Below are 24455 nucleotides of genomic sequence, written 5' to 3' on the forward strand. Positions count from 1 at the left end.
TAAATTTAAATTCGAAGCAAAAAAATTAAAAGTTCTTTCTCAAGATCTTCTTATAATTTATTTAAAATAACCTGAACAATATATTACAACTTCCGTAGAGAGGCAAAATTATGTATTTTGAAATTAAAATTAATTATTATTAGAAATAAAACAACGCTTTCTGGATGTTAAGAACTAACCCTTATATTGCAATCTACTTCTACAAAAGAGAAGACTCAATAGCAAAAATTAATTTTTCCTTTATAGACATTCGTTTGCATAAAAAATAATTAAATTATTCAAGCTGTAAAATGTTCCACAAATTAATATGAATCAAGCTAATTTGCTTTTATAAGTATTTCTACACTCTTATATTACAGTTTAAATTTCTTTTTTCAGAATTAAATTGCTATTGAATCCTTATAATAATTAACATAAATTTCTATAGATGTTGAATATTCATTTATAAGGGAAAAATAATTATGTTTGTGAATAAAATGCCTAGAAAAAAAACATGACGTACATAAATGTAAGTTAAAATTTATATGTACATACGTTTTTGGTTGTATCATACATATTATTATTCATAGCTTAATCGAAATTTAAATGATACGATTAATTTGAGATGTATGTAAAAAGATAGATGAGTTTTCAAATTATGTCTTTATTTAATGATTGAAATTTTGAAACTGTTTGAAAAATTTATGTTCAATTAATGGTATATTCTTTGTAAACTATGATTTAATTACGTTTTTAATAGGATTTTTATATATTTCCTCTATATAATCTCTACAGCGAAAATAGAGATCGTACATTGTTAGAATTTTCATTCTAAAATTACAGTAAAGGAACTGTGGCAGTCTTTCCATCCAATTAATCACACAATTTAAGGTAAAGGACATTTTTTCCTTTATGGTTTTAAAAAAGTTTGAGGATGTATGGTTAAAAAATCAGAAATACAAAACTATACAGTTTTTAACAATTTACAACTAGCATGGTTTCAAAACCGTAAAAATGTTTTAACTGGACATTGGGGCTAGATATTTCGTTAGGTGTTAAGCAGCTTTAAGATGCTTTCAGTTTAGTGTGAATGAGAGTATCGTATTCTAATAGCATCTGGTCACAAACTGGGGAGTACAGGGCACTGGAAATTTCTTGTATTGAATAGAATGGAGGAAATTTTGAGGTATCAACTTTGGGACTGTTGATCATGAGATTGACAGATTAGCCCTCTTTGACCCTCAGTTACGAAGGACCTAAGTGGCTTCATTAGGTGAGCCTAGTTGGTGCAATAAAATGCTGGTGGTTTAACCGTATTAGGTGAATAGAGTTAATAAACGGTTTTTCTCATATTTAGCTATTTGAATACCATCCTATTTATGATTATTTGAATGTTACGATTAATTATCATAATTGGCCAGTTTTTCTGAGAAATTTCTAACAGTTTAGTTAGGAATTATTAGAGATTATCTAAATATTATATAAAAGCAATATCAGGGTAAAATAAGCTCGCTAAGAACTTGAGAACGGGTGCATCGATTTGGACGGTGCGTTCTCCAACAGTCTTCAAATTTCCATAACGTGGATATAAAGAAAAACATCACTTTTCAGCTTCATGCAGTTTAGGGCAATATCGAAAATACGATATTCCATTGTTGGAACTCATTATTTCAAATTAGACTTTTCTTAATATATTTTGAATGGCTTCACCAATTGACACAGCGCTTTTCGTTACAGATGCAGCAAGATATGCAGCAATTAAGGATTTGTTAATGCCCACCTTATTTTAATTCCCCTGCCCTCTAAGATGATTTCTTTGATTTCAATACGAGAAAAAGTTTGACGTTTTCCCAATGGGAGCTGTCATGAAAATGGTATCGTTATAAAATACTTCAAATAACAAAAAGAGTCGAGAATTGGAGGAAAAAATCAAATAAAGCTTACTTCACTCATAGTCCTAGCTTTGAAGTAAAATCGTGTGCTAGAAACAAATGTAGAAGTTAACATAAGCTATCAAAAATTCATGATATGATATATTTACACATCGCTTGTGACTTTCGGCTTATTCTTTTTCATCCATACATAATTTTAATTTTTAAACACTTAAATATCTTAAATTCTAGTATTAGAGCTCTCTGTTACTAAATATAAGTATTAATAATAATCATTTTTTTATAAACTTTAAAAAAATAGTATTTATGTGTTATAGCGATCATAAGGCCGAGTTCGCCAACACAACACCAAATTTTGAACACAAATAATTATGTCACAAAATATACAGATAGCATTTTATTTTTTTTATCTGGCTAAAACTGGTTCTACGTACCTGACACCGGACAGAGTTTTTTTATTTCTTTTTTTATTTTTCTTTTCTTTTTTTATTTTTCTTTTCTCTTTTTTTCTCTGTGCGGCGTAGTAGTTAAATGACTGTGAATTCGGATCCAAACTGGGTGTCGGATCTGATTGTATTTTCTTTGGTCATGTTTTAATGGTTCGGAATCCATTTTAATGTAATGTTCTCGTTGATCCTTAGTCCTAAAAGTCTATTGGCTAGAGCAGTGATTCTCAACCACTGTGTCGCGGCACTTTTGTGTGACGCCAAATTCCTAAAATGTGCCGCCAAATATTAGAAATGATCAAATACTGCTTTTTTTTATTATTACGAGTAAAGTTTAAATAAAAGAAAAATGTATATACTAATATAATATTATATATATATATATATATATATATACATATAGTATCACCTGATAATTAAGATTTTACATAGAATCTTATAATGCGTCTAATCATTTGGCCAGGGACTGTATACATACATACAGTATGTATACAGTATATATATATATATATATATATATATATATATATATATATATATAGAACTTTTCCACGCTTTAACAGCGTTATTGTTTTTGACACACACTTTTTAAAAATTTTGAAAATTTAATGACTATTAAAACTTTTAATTAACAAAGGCTAAAGCAAGCTAAATATTAACTTTCAAACGGAAATAAAAACTAATCATTAAAGTAAGCTATGCTATTAATAGTTATAAAAACAAATTAACAAAGGATAAGTAACAAAAAAAAATAAGCTAACAATTAATAATTAGCAAAACTAATTAACAAGAAATTACAAAAAATAATGATTAATGTAAAAAAACTAACAGTTAAATGGCTATAGAAAACAAGCTACCAATTAATAACTAGCAAAAAAAAATAACTGTTACTAACTAATAAAAAATTGGTCGAAAGAAATAATTAATCCCTTAATAAACGTGCTTTTGTAGTACATATAACTTTATTTCACATTCAAAATTATGATCACAAACTATTTAACACAGTGTATTATAGTTAAGTAAACAAGTTTTAAACTAATTTTTCGCATTGTGTGCCGTCAAATTTCGAAATCGTTAAAAGTGTGCCGCCACAAAAAATGGTTGAGAACCACTGGGCTAGAGGCTGGGTTGAGTATTGCGAATGACGGGAGATTTTTATCACCACCTATCATCCAATGTAAATTGCGGTAGTGCAGTGTGAGCGTGTGTTTGCAGCATGTTCGGAATAGCATTAAATATTCTCATACCGTCACCAAAACCCATTAGTAAAACTCTAGTGTGATGTTAAAAAAATTAAAACGAAATTTTCTTACGTTTATGTTTATGTCGTCTTGTAGTCTTTTATGTCATCATCTTTTATGTCATCTTGTCTATTTAAATTATTTAAAACTTTATTACAACCAAATTCCTACAATTTCAATGAAAAATAACATAAAACACTTTTAATGATATGTAAAAGTTACGGTAATTATTTTTTAATGATAGACATTCTTAGACATTAACGTGACAGGTGGTTTATTACGCACTACTAATTAAAATTATAAAATAAGTTTATACGAAATCATACTCATCCACAATGTGATACGAAAAAGGAAATTTAAGTGGTTAATTAAATTGCTTTTTAAATTTATGAAAAATACTGGAGCAAGAAGCAAAAATTGTAATTATTTATTTAGAAAAATTCCGCAGATTATAATTTTTTCTTGGCTTAAATTTAAAATAAATTAAAAAACATAATTTTGAACCATATAAGTTTTCTACGTTAAGTAAGATCTTAAATTAATTAAATGTAACAAAAATTAATTCTTAGACTGTTGACTTTATTGTGGATAATTTCTAAATAAAACTAGTTTATTTAATTAATTTTTGGCAGGAAAAAATTAAAATAGAAATAGTTTTATTGAAACAAAAATAAAATGTTCGACGCTATACACGTATAACAGACTTTAATTAATTCCAAAATGAATTTTCTTTGAGACAAGTGAAAAAAGGCCTTTTATCTTTACCGATATGAAAGGAACAATATAATTTAGTGAAGAAAATTAAAAAAAAAGTTATTAGAGAAATAGCATCATCTTTTATTTAAACACAAAAACTGATTCACAACATCAAACAAAATTAAAATGCTAAATCAATTTAAGAAAATCAGTATCAACTAAGAATAATGTACAATTTACATTTATGTTTAATAGATGTTTAAATAATTTCACATCTATTTAATATTTAAATTTAATAATATTTAATATCTTAATATTTAAATTTATTTCACTTTAAAACGCTTGTTTGTACTCAAATTCTAGTAAATGAGTCATCGATAAATATTTTTTAATAAACAAAACGTTAAAAAAAACATGATTAAATTTTATTGCAAAATCAATTTGAAAACTCTAAAATTTCTTCTTTTTTTAGTCATTCGAATTATTTTAAAGTTAAATATATCAAAAGAATGAAGTGTAAATATATATATGCTTGTTTATAGGAAAACTTTATATTTTTTAAATAAACTTAAGTACGAAACTACCGATATCTTACGGGCACTTAAAATTAGATGCTCATTTCCAAGACTAACCAAACGTGGATTCTGAAAACAAAACAGCTGAAAATAAACAGCAGCTTATTTTCAGAATACAGAATTAAAGTAATTTTGTAGTTCTCCTAGAGTTGCCTACAAATTTTCTGTAGAGCAATTGTAGGGCATCTACCACTACAAAATTACAATTACAGTTCACTAGTACATAAGACGTGTTAACTCGATTCTATGATGGGTTACCATTTCATAGATGACGGTTGACATGGTCGATGCATACACTCGACTGCTAACGACAACACAGGAGTGACTTCGATCGTGAAGTTAATATACCTCTCACATTCAGCACTCAAAAAGTACGGTGATCTTAATACAGCTCTCCCAGCTTCTCACAAAACAGCAATGAATCTACTAGTGGTAACCGTTCATCGAATTCAATCACAGATATAATTCTGGTGGGGGAGTACTGTAGGGTATCTACCACTACAAAATTACAATTACAGATCACTAGTACATAAGACGTGTTAACTCGATTCTATGATGGGGTACCGTTTCATAGATGATGGTTGGCATGGTCGAGAGCTTCTCGCCCTACACAATCTTAACTGTTAAATCACTCCAGCTATTTGGTAGCTAATATGGAGCAATTTATCAGTAATTTATTTCAAAAAAACTTTTAGCTATTGTCTACAAAATTAGTGTAGTTTAACTGAGGTCTTTTTTAAATCAACAATTTTAAAAAAAAACTGACACTATAAATCCGTGGTTATTCCGTGGTAAATTTGAAGTAATTAGGCAGTCATTGCTGTATTTTCGGAAAATGTTTGAGAATAATTATTAATAAATAACTATTTTCAACTAATATTAATAGTTATGTCTTAATTATTATGGATATTACCGATAAATCTTGAAACATATTACTTAACTGGATTATTCAAATATATTAGCATGAATGTATAATAATTTCAAGGGTAATTATGCATTTCTTGTGATTAAATTTTCGTTCCATATAATTTTTCTTAAAACTGATTTATCTAAACATTTGCATTAAACTTTGACGTTTTTTTGTATAAAATAAATATGTACAACATTTCATAAATATAAGATTTATTTATTTAGCATATAAAAAAACCGTATTTATAATTTACAATCATTAGTGTTTAAAAAAAATTTAATTGGAAAAAAGTTAATTTTTCATTTTTGAGAAAGTCTTAACTTGCTTAAATTTATAAAACAGAAAATATTATTTTCACTGGCTTAACCTTTAAAAAAAATTTTTTTCAACGGGTTTTCTTCTTAATGGAAAATTTAAGATTAATTTAACATATATTTATGGCTATAAATTTAAAATAACTAAAATATTAAATAACTTCAAAAATTGATGGCATAATTTAAAATTACGACCGCAACCTGCAAAATTTTTTTCTATCTGTTAAGAAATTTGAAAATATGCTTCTAACACTACAAGTGAAATTTCCTTCTCATTTTATGATTGTATTTTAATTATAATACACAAAACTTTCCAAAACTTTTGCGTTAAAAATGAAATAAAGCATATCACAATTACTTCTAATGGAGTTACTGCAAAGATGACACTTAACCATTAGTTATTTTAAAGATAAACAGTGGATGAAGGAGTCTAATGTAAATTAATGAAGTGTTCTTCTATTTATTTAATGAAGCAAAACTTTTATATCTCATCGTGGCAAATATTATTTTTTTATTACTTTATGTTCATATCTGATGAGCACCTTGTTCTTTTTAACATAACATTCAAGTAGATAACGTTAGCTTTACATGAAAATTATAATATACGAGAATATCATTTGTTAACCAATTCATTTATTTAGTCTATTAGAATATGATTTATTTTGAGCGAAATATTAAAATTTATTTCATTTGTGTACTTTTTTCATTATTCTGATAAGGGTTTCGACTATAAATATTATTTTATGTATAATAGGCCTATCATTTTTTTATTGTTTATCTTTCTGTTTCTATGAACAACCTGTTTTCTCATTACAACATTCAAATACACTCTAAGACATCTTGGATACAATTGCACTTAAAAGTACCGGTACTTTGTAAGCATCATCTGTAAAATACAATTTACCGTTAAATCTATTTTTACCGTCAAATAATATACAATAATTTTTACATTACTCTTAATTAATATAGGATTGATTCAGCTATTTTATGGTAATTATTATTACGAAAATTACTGTATCTAAGATAGATAGAACCCCTACCCACCCCAGGGGGTATACGGAGATTAAAAGTTAAATTATTAAATTAAATATTTAAGTTAAGAACTAAAAATAGAGTAAAATTTTGCCAAATGACAGTGGTGGTGATCAGTATGAAAATTCAGGTAATGAAAAACATGATTTAAAATCAATGGAAGCTAAATAGCCGGTACAAATGTCAAGAATTAAAATTATGATAATACTAAGGAAATTAGAGATGAAGATAAATCAGTAAACTAAAAGTCAATGAGAGCTAAAAGTCCTAAGTGTAAATGGCTAAAAGTAAAAGTTTGAATAAAAGTCGATGAAATCTGAACTTAGATGTGGATAAAAAATCAAAATGTAGAAGAGGCTAAAAGTTGATCAATATAAAATCAAGAGGACATGTTCTATTGCTGGTTCATGACTGGGGTCAGTTAATCTAGAAATAAAATGTCCTTGAGTATTTGTTTTTTTGCTTGAATCGCAATTTTCCTGCAGGCCAATGTAGCAAAAAATTGATGTTCCTCTTCATTGTCATTCACGTGGGTTCCACCAAGCACCCGTAATCTTGGACAGTGATTAATGAGATGGTAAAATAGATTTTTTTAGATTCCTTGAAGTTAAATAGATTTAATAGTACAGTTATATTTTTTTATTTCAAAAATAGATGTTAATACATATGATATTTCTAAATTTTAAGAAGGAAATTTTTCTCTATATTACAAAACAGTATTTCATTAAGATTTTGATCTTTCGAAATTTTTGAAAAAAAAATCGGTGATTAGCTTTATTTTACAAGAATTTGTTTTATAGAAATAGAAAAAATTTCGTAGTTCATACCAAAATAATGCATTATCTGTAAAACAGTGTAAAAAAGCATTTTGAGGAATTCTGCTTATTCGCAGTGCTTTCTTAATTTATCACTTAAAAGAATGCTTTTTGATTTGCTCTATACTTCTATACTTCTTAACATTCTACGATGTAATCATAAAACTTTGATTAAACTCTGAAAAGGATATGTTTTTCTTACTTTTATTTTTAATCTCATTTTTTCAAAAGTCATGTTTTTCAAAACTACAAGCAAGCCTTTAAATTGACTTTTCACAATTGAAAATCCATCAGAATCGCATTATCGTCCAATGGTGAAGGCAATGTAGATGCAATTTTGCGTTTATGGTCTTTTCACTGAAATTCGCCTTACATTTTTCAATGCATGTGCATTTTTATCATCATGTTTTTTAAGTATTCGTATCGAATAACATTTGTTGCTTTTTATATTATTTTCAGTTTTGATACACTATTTACTTTTATTTTCCAAAAAAAGTAAAGATTTTTTTTTATTGGAGAAAAACATTAAGCCAAGTACATTAGTCATTAAATTAAAAAAAAAATTAAGACGCGGAAATAACTAATTTGGGAAACCAAATACCACAGATTTTAAGAATATGTTGAAAAAAATATTTGCCTATCATAAACAATGGATATTCTAATATAATTAATTTTCAATGAAACTTTCTCTATGTATATACACTGTTAAACATTTCACGAAAAAATTGGTTGAACAACAATTTATTTAATTAATGAGCACATTCAATGTTCAGGATGGTCCTTAAATATATGTCAAAAATGTAGAGGTAGGTAGAAGGGACATAAATAAGCATATTTCGGATAGGAATGCGTGTGCGGTAATGGCGCATTAAAGCACTAGCTTGTAAAGCAATATGAATAAGAGGAAACTAAAAAGACAAGTAAAGACAAAAGAAAATAAAAAATTATCAACAGTTTACAAGAGGTGCTCGAAAGAGCAGCCACCAACATCGATACAAGATACACAGCGACGGCGCATGGATCGGCTTACATTAAAAAGACGTTAGGCATGCCGAACACATGTAAGGCCGCAACAGACAAGCGGGTGACAAGATCTTCTTGATGGGACTCTCGTACACCAGGCTTTTAATATGACCCCAAAAGAAAAAACCAAGCAGATTAAATCAGGGGAGCACGGTGGCCAGGGAACTGGACCACCCCGTCCTATCCAACGCTGGCCGTAGACAGCGTCCAGGTGATTTCTGGCGCTCCCTGTAAAGCAGACGACGCTCCTCTGAGCAGCTAATTCATTTCCTTGTGCAGCCCCATACATGAAATGCACTTCGGCAAGCTCCACATTGGTGAAACGATGCATGCTGTTTGAGATCCGTGCGGGAATTCAGCTAGCAAGCGCTTTTATACGCCGCTGTCATCAGCGCTCCCTACAGGCTCAAGGCGGCATTACCGCACACACAATCCTATACGAAATATGCTTATTTAAGTCTCCTCTACCAGCCTTTACATTTTTATCATATATTTTAGGACCACCCTGCATAAAGAGTTTCCAGTGTCCTGTACAAAAAAACCTACTTTCTATGTTCAGTTTTTTTTTGTTTTTTTTTGTGTGTTTTTTTTATGATTTTGAAACTATGCCAGTTATAAATGGTTGAAAACTCCCTACTTTGTATTCATGGTTTTATAACAATACTAATTGTAAGCGGTTTTAAAAACCATGAAAGTAAAAAAAAATGTTCTTTACCATAAACTTCACAGTTACTTGGATGTACAGACAAAACTGGTTCTTTTATCATAAATTAAGAATGAAAATTCTAACAGTGTAAAACAGAGTCAATGATAGGTTTGGAAAAAATATTTCTTTTACATATAATCATCCCAGATAGCGATTAGATTTTTTATGAAATTTTTTTTTATACACAACTGGACTTACATTCGGACGCTTTATTTATACACTGTATTTTTGCAAAAAGAAAACTTGTAAGGAATCAATCTTCAAAAAATTTTCAGATTCTTTAAAATAATTTTACGTTAATACGTATTCATTTATAACTATTTTGGTTACAAGAATTAACACTAATCCTCCAATTACTTATCTTTAGGTAAGATCTTCCACTATATATTTTGTGAGCTTATTTTTCAAATTATTTTTAGGTTTAAAAATACTTTCGATAGTAGTACTATTTAAATGTAATGTAGTTAGTTAACTACCTATTTTAAATAAGCCAAATATTTTATTACCATGAAGTTTTGCTATAAAAGTACTTATGAATTTTTTTAAGAACTTATTAGAATTAATAAATATGCAAAATATAAACACAGTAGAATAATTGTTACAGCATAATTGAATATTTTCATCAAAATAGTGCAATTATAAAAACAATTCGCCCAACTAGAAATTTAAAAATGGAAGAAATAATAGTAATTTAAGTACATAAAAGGATTAAATATAAGTGGAAGTAATTACTTTAGTTTCCAAATACTATTCGTTTTAAAAATTCACAGGATAATTAAAACTTTTCTGAGAAACGTAAATTGTACATATACATTTTAATAAGATTCTTAACAGATTGTATTTTATAATCTTGGTTTATTCTGTACTAGCTTGTTTTCTTAACGAGTTTTGTAATTTGAAATAGTTAATTATTAGTTACATTTAGTTCTAGTTAATTATAGGAATAAATAAACATTTTATTAATTCTATCTAAATGGTCAAAAAAACTGCTATTAGTTTTATGTAGTCTATTTTGACACGTAATGTAAAAGAATATTATCTCGAGTGGACAGTTTCACCTTTTTATACGTGCTTTCTTTACTAACAAAAGTTTCCACGAAGAATTTTATAGAATTGTCTTATTTTGCAGTTAGAGCTTCACAGAGAATTACTCAACTCGAACCACCGGGATTGTGATTGAGACATATCTTTTATTTAATATTTATACAATATTTGTTTAATCTTCATATGATATCTTTGATATAATTGTTCATTTAAAAATATCTAGTAATTTGGAATGATAAACATGATACAATGTAAGTTTTTCTCACAAATGAAAGGGGAGATATTAAGGAAACACTTAAAAAAATCTATCCGTGAAAATTCTACAAATTCTCATCCATTAAGTATTTTTCATCAAATATTCTTTTTTCTAAAGAAACGAAAAAATATTTTTAGTAAGGAAAAAGTTTTTTTCTGTTACTTACCCGTTTTTAACATAATTGTTTGTCACGCTTTTTTGTATATTTCTAGCAACAATGCTGCAAAAGATTACAGATTAAAATACTGTAAAAAATAACTGGCACCCAGAGTGAAATATCCGTAAAATTTTAGAACGTATTTTTTTAGTTTAATTAATTACATTGATCTCATGAATTTACAGTAAATGTTACTGTAAAAAACGGTATATTAGGTTTTTGGTTCCGTAAAATACTACTGCAAAAATTACCGGCAACCAGAGTGCCGGTACTTCCTAAGTAGTTAGAGCTGAATTTTCTAACTTTTTACAGTGTATTTCGTTTTGTACCTTTTCAGTTGTATTTGTATTTAGCCAGTAGATGGAAAAAACACGAATAAAATAGCATTTAATGTTATTGTTCACTCAAAAAATAATGATTAATTCACTCAAAATAATATAGATAAAAAATTTTTTGAATATAATAACGTTTTTTCTTTTCAGGAAAGAATTAACTTTTCTTCAAATTTTACAAATTAAGATCACCCAACAAAAACTAACTTCAATCAGAATAACCAGACTACTATGATTGGAAACAAGAATCTAAATCAGTGGTTTCCAACTGGCAGCCCGGGGGCCACACCCGGGTCGCGAAGCCTTTTTTAGTGGCCCGCGAACTAAAATATATTAGTTGTCATTTTTTTGCGGACAATTTCTGAAAAAATCTATATTGGTATAAAATACTTTTCTCGTTAATAAAAACCTAATTTCTTCGTTTCTGTAAAATTTATCAAACCAACGGTGCAAAAAAAAATTATTTCTCAGATTTTGCATCCAAGAAAATATTTATTCAGATACAAAAATAATCGTGTATTTTGCTCTTTTTTATTTCATTTTTTGTATTTTGTGAATACAATTTAGTATGTGTGTATCAGAAATTTTCTCGAAGAAATTCCCCGATTTAACGTTTTGAAACCACTCAGTTAGGACGAAAATATTTACACACACATTTGTAAATTTTAAATGTAAATATTTATTCTCCGGTGGTTGTCATTGTCATAACTCAATTTTGTTATTGAACATTTTGTGTGCTACTATGTAAGTTTTAATACCAACCTTTTAAAAGTTTTATATCTTAACAATTATATATCTGTTGCACATTAATTTTGACATGGTGCACATTAAAGTTATTGTACATGGTACATGGTATTGATCCATGGGTGCATATTAAAGTTATTGTAGCCCGAATTTTTTAATATGCAATTAAATATTTTTAAAAATCTACTTCTTATTTTAATTTGTAATTCAATACTTTTGTTTTGTACAACTTGGTAAAAATCTGACAGTAATATTTAATGTTCCTTCAAACATAAAAGAGTCCTACATAGAAGTTTGATAAGGTTGCGGCCCGCCATTTGATTTGTGTTTTGAATTGTGGCCCCCGGCCTCATGTAAGTTGGAAACCCCTGATCTAAATAAAACTACCATTAAATTATTTCATAGTTTCAATTCTATAAGAGGGAAAATACACTAATTCCCTATAAGTTGTGTAGAAACATCTGCGTAAAACTAAATTGAGATAAAAATTTAACCTTGATATTTGAAGGTTCAACTCTTTTCGTGCAAGAATTAAACAACTTTCAGGCATTTTTGATGCATTTAGCTTTAGTTTCCTTTTAACAATGAGAGCATTAATAACAGTAAGGATTGGGGATCCTGAGATTGAATCATAATCTCTAAGGGAAATTTATTCAGGCGGGTACAAATTACATTCTCCATATCTTTGAGAAAATTTGGTGGCCTGATGCATTCTGCAGCATTTAAAACGGTAAAAGAATTCCTTTTAAAGAACATTCATGAGCGGGAAGAAATACATTCTAAGATTTACGAATAATTTGGGAAGCTATTTTCGTAAGTGGTGGTAGAAAATCCCCATCTATTTCAGAAAATGAGCAAGTAATCGTATAGGAAAATGGAAAATTGTAGCTGGAACTTTTACGTTAATATTTATCTCTTAATCGTTACAATGAGGGTTATCAATAACGATAGCGGTTTCAGAGCGCTTAGTGCACTGAGAAAAATGAATGGACAAAATTACCATAATATAGTAAAATTTACCGGATTTCTGAATCCACGGGAACACTAATAATATTAGCACTCTTTACCGAGGCGATTTGGTGAAGAGATTTTGGAAAAACCAACAATAAAATATAATTTTATGATGTATGACAAAATTGGATAAATGTGATAAAATTCGGTATTTATTATGATGCCTTAGAGCAGGCTATAAAAACCATTGATTCCGTTAAATTTACTTTTCAATTTTGTATTTTATGCTACATACGTGGTAAAAAGATCTTTAATTTCACAAACCAGACAGTTATCACAATACCAAAGGCAGTTATTAACAGTTATCACAATCATCAAATAAATAGTTTCAATACCATATATTTTAGTTTTATTAACCAACGTTTTCCTTCTAACTTGAAATGGTATTGTTAATTACACAGTGTGGTAATTTTACCAGAATTTCTATGAGTGTGAAATATATCACGGATTTTAAAGCTTTTGTGATTTCGCTATTTAATGGCAACAAACTAAAATGTATATTTGTAGGAATACTGAGCTTTAATTCTCTGGAATAATTTATTTTTCACCTTTCATAAAATTATTGCTGTAACAATTCAGAGAAGACGAAACTTAATTATTGTTTGTTATTTTTCAAGTTATATAGTGGGAGTTCTGTAATAACCACCCTTAAATTATATTTTAGAATCGCTATTAAAATTGAAGTTAGAAAGAGACGCATCATAGGTCGCGACTTTACAATGATGTTAGAAATAACTCTAAGTAATAGGTATTAACAAAATAAATCCAAACATAAGCGAGAAGGGAGAGCTGGAGAAAATCACAACCAGTTTGTTTTCGGTAGAATTTGTGGGTATACTATTTAACATTTACTTCTGAATCTTTTCCATCTCCTCCCGTAATCAAATAGGTTTGGGAGATTTCAGTTCCACACACATCAGTTGTGATTCATCAGAATACGAGGGTATTTTTCCTGTTTTTTCTTGAATTAATTATTAATGATTTACTTCTAGTGTGAAGTAGTACTTTTTTGACAAATTTTTAACAAATATTCTAAAATTATACATGGAAAAACGAAACGATTATATTTTGAAGATAAGGCTGAAATCAATGAACTCGGTGATAAAATATTTTTTTTGTTTATGTCGTAGTCAAAAATAACCTGACATTCAAAACAGAATCCTGAACTACGATGAGTATCAACTCAATTATATATGAGTAAATAAATTCTGGTAAAATTATTATACTGTACTGTAATGTCATTACAGTACAGTATAATAATTTTCTGGTGAAAGAAAAAAAAAACCATAATTCTTGCTTATAAAACCCCAATATATTGTATTTAAACAATTCATTTGGTATTTTTTACTTTCATATGGTAATGGTTCACCGGATATTTAGGTTTCCAAAATTACACTTCTTATTATCCCACATTTAGCAAAAAAATACAACAAACAAGTTTCATCGCATATTCTTAAACCATATTTTATAGATTACTTTATCAAAATAATTACTAAAGCACTTCAGTAAAAAATTACTGAGCTTTTAGGTGTTCTCAGACACCTAGAAAACCTTAAAATTTTACTATATTCTGGTAATTTTTACCAGACCTTTTCTTTCCGGTGTAGTATTTTTTAATAATTGTTGGCTAATAATTTCTAGTTACGATAATTAGAAGTGTACTTCTTAAGTTAAACAAAGCAAAACGATCTAATAGGAATCAGGTAATGACGTCAAATTTAGAAATTCCAATCAATACACTTTTGTTAAATTAACATTTGAAACTAAATACTAATTCAAATAAATATATACTTCAAGGGCACTCATATATTAATAACTATTTCTTCCCTCACTGTTTTAGTAAAAGTTTAAATCTAATTTCGAGACAAGTCATCAATACTGGAATAAAAAGATATTTTTACTTTATTGAATTAGTAAGCACAAGATTCGAAAAGAAATGAAGGAATTATATTCACCAAAATACAGGTTTTAAATTACTCTAAATAATGAAATATATATTTACGAATTAAACGTTAACAAAAACAAATCTTTTTAATTTCCTTAGACTCCAATTAATATAATTACTTAATTAGTATCATTAAAAAACATGTATTACATATATAATTGATCATTATTCTAATTTCTCAAGAGCTTGAAGGTTGTTTGGAAATCAATTAAAAGTGTACACCAGAATATCGATTTTTCTAAACCAAAGAATAATTTTCAATAAACATAATGTAAAATTAATTCATGACGTTACTCATTAATTTCAATTTTTTTTCACTGTTTACTTTTTAACGAGACGAAAAAAGTTCCTAAATGTCATCATACTTTAGGGGAAGTAACCTAATTTCTTTTTAATGTCTTTTTAAAACTACTTACATATGTTAAATGCTTAAATGGCCCTTTAATGAGATTATTATTAGCTTCCATAATCATCAGTTTTTACCTTTGGGTTACCGTAAAATTTTATTAAGGTCATCGATTCATAACCTCCAAAACTGGTTACAGTTTCCGTTTTTACCTTATCAGTTAGAAGTGATTAATTACCTTTGAAAGGTATTTTTTATGTTTATCAAAAGTATTTTATACTTCTTATGTGTCAATAGTTATTGTAGCTAGATGTGTAACGAGAACCCCCTTTTTTAACGTAGTTTCTTCTTTCTGAAAAGTTGAAAGCATGTGTTGAAAAGTTGTTAGATTGTAATAGGTATCAAATGAATAAGAAAATATTTACCATTAAAAAAAAAAAGACATTGGAGCAGATTTCAGTACTGGGTTGTTAAAAATAAAGCGTTATGTGAATTAACAACACGTTTTTAATGTTGCGTACTATTTAATCTGTTAGTTAAGTACTATTTTAATTTATTTTATTCCGAGTTCCCGAAATTTCCGGATTTGGTAACAGAATTAGCCACTAAAGGCAAACAATTTTAACACCATAGGAACTTTATCTTTGAGCTCTTTTTTTGTTTAAAGTTGTAAAATCAAATTACGGTAAAAAGGGCACGGAACTCGAATCAAATTACTGTAAAAAGTACCAACACACAGGGAACTAATACTTTTATAGCAAAATTTTACGGAACAAAGAATCAAATATACAGTAAATTTTACAGTAGTATTTACTGTTTAACTATAATTTAATAAATGTTACTGTAAAATTACGATACAAAATTTTATGGCAAAAATGGACTTTACGAATGTTGCACTCAGGATGTTCTAATTTTTTTACCGTAATTTGATCTGGAATTTTTTATGAGGAGGGGAATTGAATAGTTTCTCATGCTATTCGGCTACATGTATGAAAAGTAGTGGTGGAAAAGTTAGTCAAACTAGTGCGTCTCCGGAAGAAAAACTGGAGTGATCATTTGCCTAATGTGTTGTTCCATGTAGAATATACGTTATGCATAAATAAAAAAATATGGCTACAAGCATTAAAGAAACCACCTTCAGATTCTATAAAAATTACTTTCTTAACTTTAGGGTACCCATTACTTCCTTTATCTAAATGCCGCATGGAAAAGATATGAATTATTACAAATAGATTAGATAGAGAAATATTTAAAAAAAACATTTAGTGGGGAATACGTTATTATATGATTCGTTTTATCTTTTTATAATTTAATTGTTTTGAATCAAAATAAATAAGTTTCAAAATAAAAATGAGTAAGTATTAATTCATAAAATTTAATTAAAAAAATGATTGTCTTAAATATTTCGAAGGCAGGATCACCAAAAAAAACATATTGAATGAAACATAAGTTTTAACTATATTTGTAATATTTACTGAGAAAAATAAACTTCCAAACTTTAAAGTAAATAACTGATCTGTTAACTGGCTATTAAGATTAGAGAAACTTTCATACAGTACAGGATCAATTCTACTATATGCGCCTGAAACAGTTTTTTTTATAAAGACCCTACCAGAAAAACAATTAAAGCATTATTTCTAATATTTATAAAAATAAATACCAAAACGAAAAAAAACTTTTAAAATTTATTTTAAATTTTAATTTGTTTAATGTGGAAAAAAATTACAATTTGCACTTAACAAACATATTATTAAATTGTTATTTCATTTGTACATTTTATTTATTTAAGGAAGAACAGACGATTTTTTTGTCATTTCTTACTCAATAATAGTTACATTTGAAATCAAATATAATAAGCTTTCTGAAATGAAGAATTTTGTATATATTTTAAAAATTAAAAATAAAACTTTAAATGAGGAATAAAACTTGAACGAAGAACGAAATTTATAGAAGAATACACTTTACAGAGAATAGTTTTTCAATTTAACTTTACTTAAATATTCATATATTTCCGTGAATTTCCCAGCGTAAATAATTTTGACTTCACCCTAGAAAGATATTTTAACTTTTTAGTAATGAATAAATTACAAAAAAGTTCTTAAACCTTATTTCCATTGAAATTCAAAATATATTTAATGTGAAAACAAATTCAAAATTCAGATGAAATTGCAATTCGAGATGTATATATTTTAAATGCTTTAAACGCATTTACCATATTTTGACTAGAAATTAATTATGCTTTGCAATTGTTTCTCAAATAAGTAATACCATTCAGCAAATAAATAATACTTCAGTGTTCTTAATTTCGTATACAAAGAGTTATGAAGTGTTTATGAAAAGTGCATTTTGTCATGGGGATTAATGGACATATTTTTCATCGTAAAAGCCTCACTTTATATTCTTAGGGGCACATCTCTACAAGCAATATTTAATAAAAATGAGTAGAACTCTTAAGACGTTTGAAACAAATGGGCGTTATACATCATTTTTCTACGCTTTATTGAGCCTAACTTTGTCACGTAATTTATAGTTCGTATTCTACTACGCAAAAGCACAGAATTTTCTAACATTTAAAACGCTTCGTTTTAAGGGAAACATTTTAGAACACTCAAAGCTTTGAATTATTTTGTAAGGAAATAAGTAGAAATTATAATGGGAAAACAATACTTTTTTTAGATATTTAATCAACATTGTCGTTTCAAATGCTTTACAGGATACAGAATAAAAAAAATGAACACCCCCTAAATAACTCTTGTTCTAATCATTGAATTATTGTACACTAAAACTCATTCTTAATGGCTCGAGAACCTCTAATTAAATATGATAATTTACGCAGACGAGAAAATAATTAAAGTAAGTTCCTTAAATAAGCATAACCTTTTAAGACAGATTTGAATTCTTTTTCTTCAAAATATTCAGGGGGTAGGAAATGGTGAGCAGAAATTAAGTCTTCATAGTATGGTTAGGTGGGTGGTTGAATGTTTAGACTAATTACTGATATTTACTCACTTCTGCTTATCTCAAGAACTTTTTAAGCGAATCAAAAAATTTTGCATACAATTATAAATATCATTTGTCCTAAGACAATTCAATGCTAAACAATATTTTAATTACGATTTATTCTTTAAAAAATGGATGAAACATTTCTGAGTTATGACGTAAACATATTTTTAAATCAACAAAAACAGTGTGATTTCAAGTTTGATCAAAATTGGTTGAATAATTTCTGAGTTTTCCAAAACAAAACGAAATGTCTTTAACGTCTTTTTGAAATGTAACTTTCTTAGAACTTTTAAAGCTGAATTCGGAACGAAAATATATGTTGAAAATATCATAATCGCGAAGTTAAGAGGGCAAGACATTTGGCTACTTATCTTGTCTAATTGTGAGTCGATCTTAAATTTATCACTGAAAATAGCATGATTCATAGAAATATAAAAGTTGGTTGAATTTTCTAACTAATGTTTGACCAAAGGCTTAAACATTATAACAAAATCTGCTTCTTTTAAAAGAATTTTCATTTATCAGTGTTTAATTTAAATATTTTGGACGCTCTATATTAACCCGAAAAGACGCGTGGGGGTCATTTTATGACCTTATGCGTTACCTTAGTGCTGATTTCTAAAACAAACATGTTCGTAACTTTTTTTCATCAGTAACTGAGTTTTTAATCCTCATATGTTTTTTGTGAAAAATTAGATGGAACTCCCGGAATTTTTCCTTTCAAAATAGACGTTTTATTAGTTAGTTACTTAGGGTTATAGAATGATCCCAAGTAACTTTCAGTTTGTTCTACAAAATATTTTATTTCTTGTAGCTACCGAGTTCAGCGTGGCATTTCCTTCCCTATTAAAGTGATTTATACTTCATACTTGTTTGCAATATTTAAGAAATTTTACCGCAAATTAGGACGAAAACTTCTTAGCAATCTAAAAGAAACTCGCTAACTATGTGTAAAATCCAACTGCGTTACTTAATATTGTATGAAAACTAAAGATTTAGCTAATCTGGCGTTGCCACGTTTTAAGTTATCAAATCCAGAAAACGTGCGGTCAATCTGTTTTTTTATATTTGAGCTACAAGTTTAAATATTAAACGCAGTTTGCCTGGGATAGAAATAAACCGAAATAGAAACAAAAGTTATCCTTGAAAGGAAATTTTGCTTGAGAAATCAAGATTAGCTGGATCTAACGACTTGTGCCTACTTTTTTTTTGAAGGAACTATGGTCTTTTTGATAAAATAAAATAAATATTCATCCTGTATTCATAAAAGCAATCATATCAAGTATACAATAATAATTAATATAAAAATTATCACGAAGTAATTATTATCATGTTTTATCAAATTTTATCGAGGTAAAAAGGTAAAAAGTTTAAATAGTTAAGCATTAAAAGACTGAAAGAATCAAACTCAATCGTCTAAAACTCAAAAATATAATATTTCTAATAAAAATTTTAAAATTTTTTAATTGAGAATTTACTGAATTTCATTTGGGGGTTCTTTCATGACCCTCGCGCGTTTTAACGTTGTTTTAGAAGGCCCGCGTTCCCCCCTGTGAAGTATATAGGATTAAATATTTCGAGATGACTTTGAAATTGTAATGGCACAGACGAAATTTGTATAGTTGTTCAAATTACTTGTGTGTCTAGCCTCAAACAATTTTGAATCAAAATAATCAAGCAATAAAATCTTAAATTTTATTCTTTCATAATAGAATATTTAGAACTGAATGAAAACTAAATCCCTTATCAATGCTTTTTTAGAACTTTAGAAAAGGAAAATGCAGACATTTTTGCTAAAAATATATTGAATAAAATTTTTGAAATACTTTATGTCACACTTCTAAAATTGAATAAGCTTTCTTTCGCTGTAATTCATTGCCTACTTCCTTAATAGATTTCATGATATTCACCACTTGACATTTGTATTAATGATCTTCTTTCTCATCCCAGACATTTATTTTACAACTCTTGAAAACAACGTTAATCAAAACATAATAAGCAAAGTAAATATTACCTAAAATAAAGGAAAGAAAATATTGTAAGATAATTATAATACCTTTTGTTTCACGATTAATTAAAGTTCTTAGATTCTGGATGAAGATTTTCTTACACCATTTATTCAAATTAAACTTGCGTGTCTTGACATTATTTGTTATAATTCAATGTACCATACTTATGAGGGATTAAATAGCAAAGAATAAAATAATTAAGGTAAAAGAGATAAGTTTTGATAAAGTTTTGGCATTGGAAAATTCTTTTAAATTTTCGAGTATTCAATGTAACTTAATAGTAAATTTGAAAAATTCTAGTATTGTTCTATATTGTTTTTTATTGTTTTGCTTCACGATTTACACCGAATATCTTGCCTCTAGTAAAATAAATTAAAATATTTCAACTTATGCTCAACTTCATTACTTGTTCTTCGTTTGCTTGAATGCAAACTGAGGATACGTGGAAGGGATTATTGCTGTTGAGATTAAAATGTGGTTGATTCTAATTTAATCTATATTAAGCATCCCGAGAGACAAAATCGGTCATTCAAAAATTTATATATCTGGGACAAAAATGTTTAGTTCAGTACCAGGAAGCATTTCATACAGCAAATATTTACACGATTAAACATTACTTAAAATAAAAAAAGGAAATATAGTGAAAGTAAGATAAAATTTTCTTATTAATAAGATTTTAAACTTGTAATATTAGGATATTATTCTCAAATGTGTAAAAATATTTTTAAAAACTTTAAATGAGTGCATTAAAAGCAAAATAATTACTTGATACTAAATTAGTATTTTAATTTTGAATCAAACAAAACGTAATAACAAAATATCAAAATACTTTTTTTTAATAATTTTCAATATCTCTCGAAAAAAATATTATAAATGTCTTCTCTTATAAAAAAAACAAAATAATTTACAGTAAATAAAATTCCACGTCCATGCATTACAAATAAATATAAAAATCATTTTAAAATACTTCAAATCTTTCGAATCTTTTCCAACTGTCATTTTATGATATTTAAAAATTAACTCGCCTTTCATTTCCCCAAACTCTCTCATATTAACGATGAAGTTTTTTTAACGAATTTCTACTTTCGCCAAGAGATATGCAGAACGTCTATGGTTATTGTCAGAAAAATAACGAATTCGAATTTCCTTCCAAATGACATTGCAATGAATTTACCTCTGGAGAACAGAAAGATCCATGTAAATGATGTCCCTGGTGACATCATTAACGACGGAATCCTTAGTGACAGTACAATCCTAGCAGAGGTATTACAGGATTGCTTAGTTTGGATTTCTTCTTCTAAGCCTATGTAAGCTTCTTATTTATCATCGGATATAAATTCAGCCAAAAGCGTTTCTAAGTAATTATTTTAAAATTTGCGAGATAAATAAGGAATGTTTACTACATATTCTGCTTTATAATGGAGTAATATATTTAAATCCTATAAAATTGTGATTAATAAATGCGTAGTAAAAGTCGCAGGATTTGTAACAACTAGGGGGGAATATTTTATTAATTATGACGTATTAATTATAGAAGTAAAAGGTTTGAATTGCTTAAATATTCAATACACTTATCATTCACTAAAATTTAAATTAAAAGTAATTTTTTCTAATTATATATATATATATATATATATATATATATATATATATATATATATATATATATATATATATATATATATATATATATATATATATATATATATATATATACATATATATATATATATATATATATATATATATATATATATATATATATATATATATATATATATATATATATATATATATATATATATATATATATATATATATATATATATATATATATATATATATATATACATATATACACTGAAGTGCCAAAAGCACTGGTATACCTGCCTAATATCGTGTAGGGCCCCCGCGAGCACGCAGAAGTGCCGCAACACGACGTGGCATGGATTCGATCAATTCTGAACATCACTTTTCAAGGCATCCCAAATATGTATGCGATGTCGTAGATTTGATGTTTTACAGGATTTCCGATACTCACGGTATACTCGTGAAATGGCCGTACGTGAAAATCCAAATTTCATTGCTATCTCGGAGATGCTATGCCCCATCTCCCGTGCGCCGACTATATCTCCACGTTCAAACTTACTTAAATCTGTATTGTAGCAGCAGTAACCGATCTGAACCGAAGAACTGTGCTAGACACTCGTTGTTTTATATACGCGTTGCCGATCACAGTTCTCTACTTTGATTGGCTCCATACCCCTTTATTTGCATACTCATGCCTGTACCAGTTATTTTTGGCTCATCAATGTTCATCACGCATGCTTGAATAAAAATAATATTTTTTAAGACAGGAATAGAAACTGTATTTTATTTTTTTAAATCAATGCTTGAACTGTTTGTTCTAACAGCACGCCATCAATGTTAAAATAAGTAAATTATTGTAAATGCGTTTTGTTCAATTTACACGCAAGCACAGTATTCAAATATTAGTAGAAGAATTATCACGCATTATAACTTATGAGAAATATTGACAACATTTACTCATATATTTAATAATAATTCTTCACTGTTTTCTAAACATTATTTATACTACATTTAAAAAATTGTCATGCATAATTAGTTCCACCATATTGCTTCGAAGGCAAATATCGTTGATATACTCTCGTATAATTACTTACGACGTAAAATGTACTGTATTAAAAGAGGTTCATTAATTTTTAAGCATATTATATATTTTTTACATACATACATATTACTTCACATTACATATTTTTAAACACATTTTTAAACATAAATTTCTAGATTGACCTTGGAAGTCATTTTGACTGCTTTTTAATTTCAATTAGAAAAATAATGATGTATATAATGACACAATTTATTACAATTTTGTGACTTTTTGTAAAACATATATTTTTTTTATCATTGATATATACTAATAACTGTAAATAATATATAAAAATATTAAAACTTAATTTTAAACAAATTTCGTTACATTAAACCTGGAATTTGTTTAAATACTATATTTTATTAACTTGTTTTCGTCTTTGGACAGTATCTTTTATTTCATAAATATGTTGTAGCATTTTTTTTTCAAATTCAAAGTGTCTTGAAATTAACGTAATGAGTATTTTTTAAACTTCAATCTCATTATCACAAATATACTTATCAAATTTGTAAATACGTTTATCATATTCGAAAGTATAGGAAGTGGTGATATAACCAAAGAAATACTTCTTAGACTAAGAATCTAAAAAGGATATTCTTTTAACCTGAATATTTATGTGACGAAAGTAATGTGAAAAAAGAAGTGCGAAATATTAAATGGCAACGTAAAATAAGAAGTAAAACTGCAGTGACCTGATGCATTAGAAAAACATTGAAACTAAATAGTTTTGAACTTGTTGCGAATCATAATATATTATAAATGTAGTGAAACGATTTCTTTTACAAACCATACCTAAATAGACAAATGAGACGAAGAAGAAATAATAATACATCGGGGAATAACCTCATTTAATAAATGATGCTCTGATCATTTTTCGTTGCCAGGCAACATATGGCGTCGTTTGTTGCAAACGACGTCTCGGCACCAGCTGAGATTGCATTTCTTTTGTCAAGCACCATTTTAATCTTGATTTATTGAAATTATGGCATTCTACTCCAGATAGTGATCCAAAGAATTTGAGCTGATCTTTATTTGTTCATAATTCTGAAAGGCTTATTTGAATTTATCACCGTAACTAAATCTCTTCGAACTTCGAAAGTAATGCCTCAATATTTTAGAGAATAATGAAGCCATTTGTGACAGTAGAGTGTTACTATTATCCTCGTATGAAGCCTTGAAAGTTAACTTTTTTGCTTTTACTTATTATTTTTATTTATCACTTTTATTTATTTTTAAAAATTATCAACTTATTTTTTTCTACCAGAACTTATTTTATTTAAATTGTCAGGCATTTTCAATAAAAAACGA

The sequence above is a fragment of the Parasteatoda tepidariorum genome, chromosome 2 (genome assembly GCF_982258835.1).
Source record: "Parasteatoda tepidariorum strain Cologne lab strain chromosome 2, Ptep-v5.0, whole genome shotgun sequence".
Taxonomy (NCBI): Eukaryota; Metazoa; Arthropoda; class Arachnida; order Araneae; family Theridiidae; genus Parasteatoda; species Parasteatoda tepidariorum.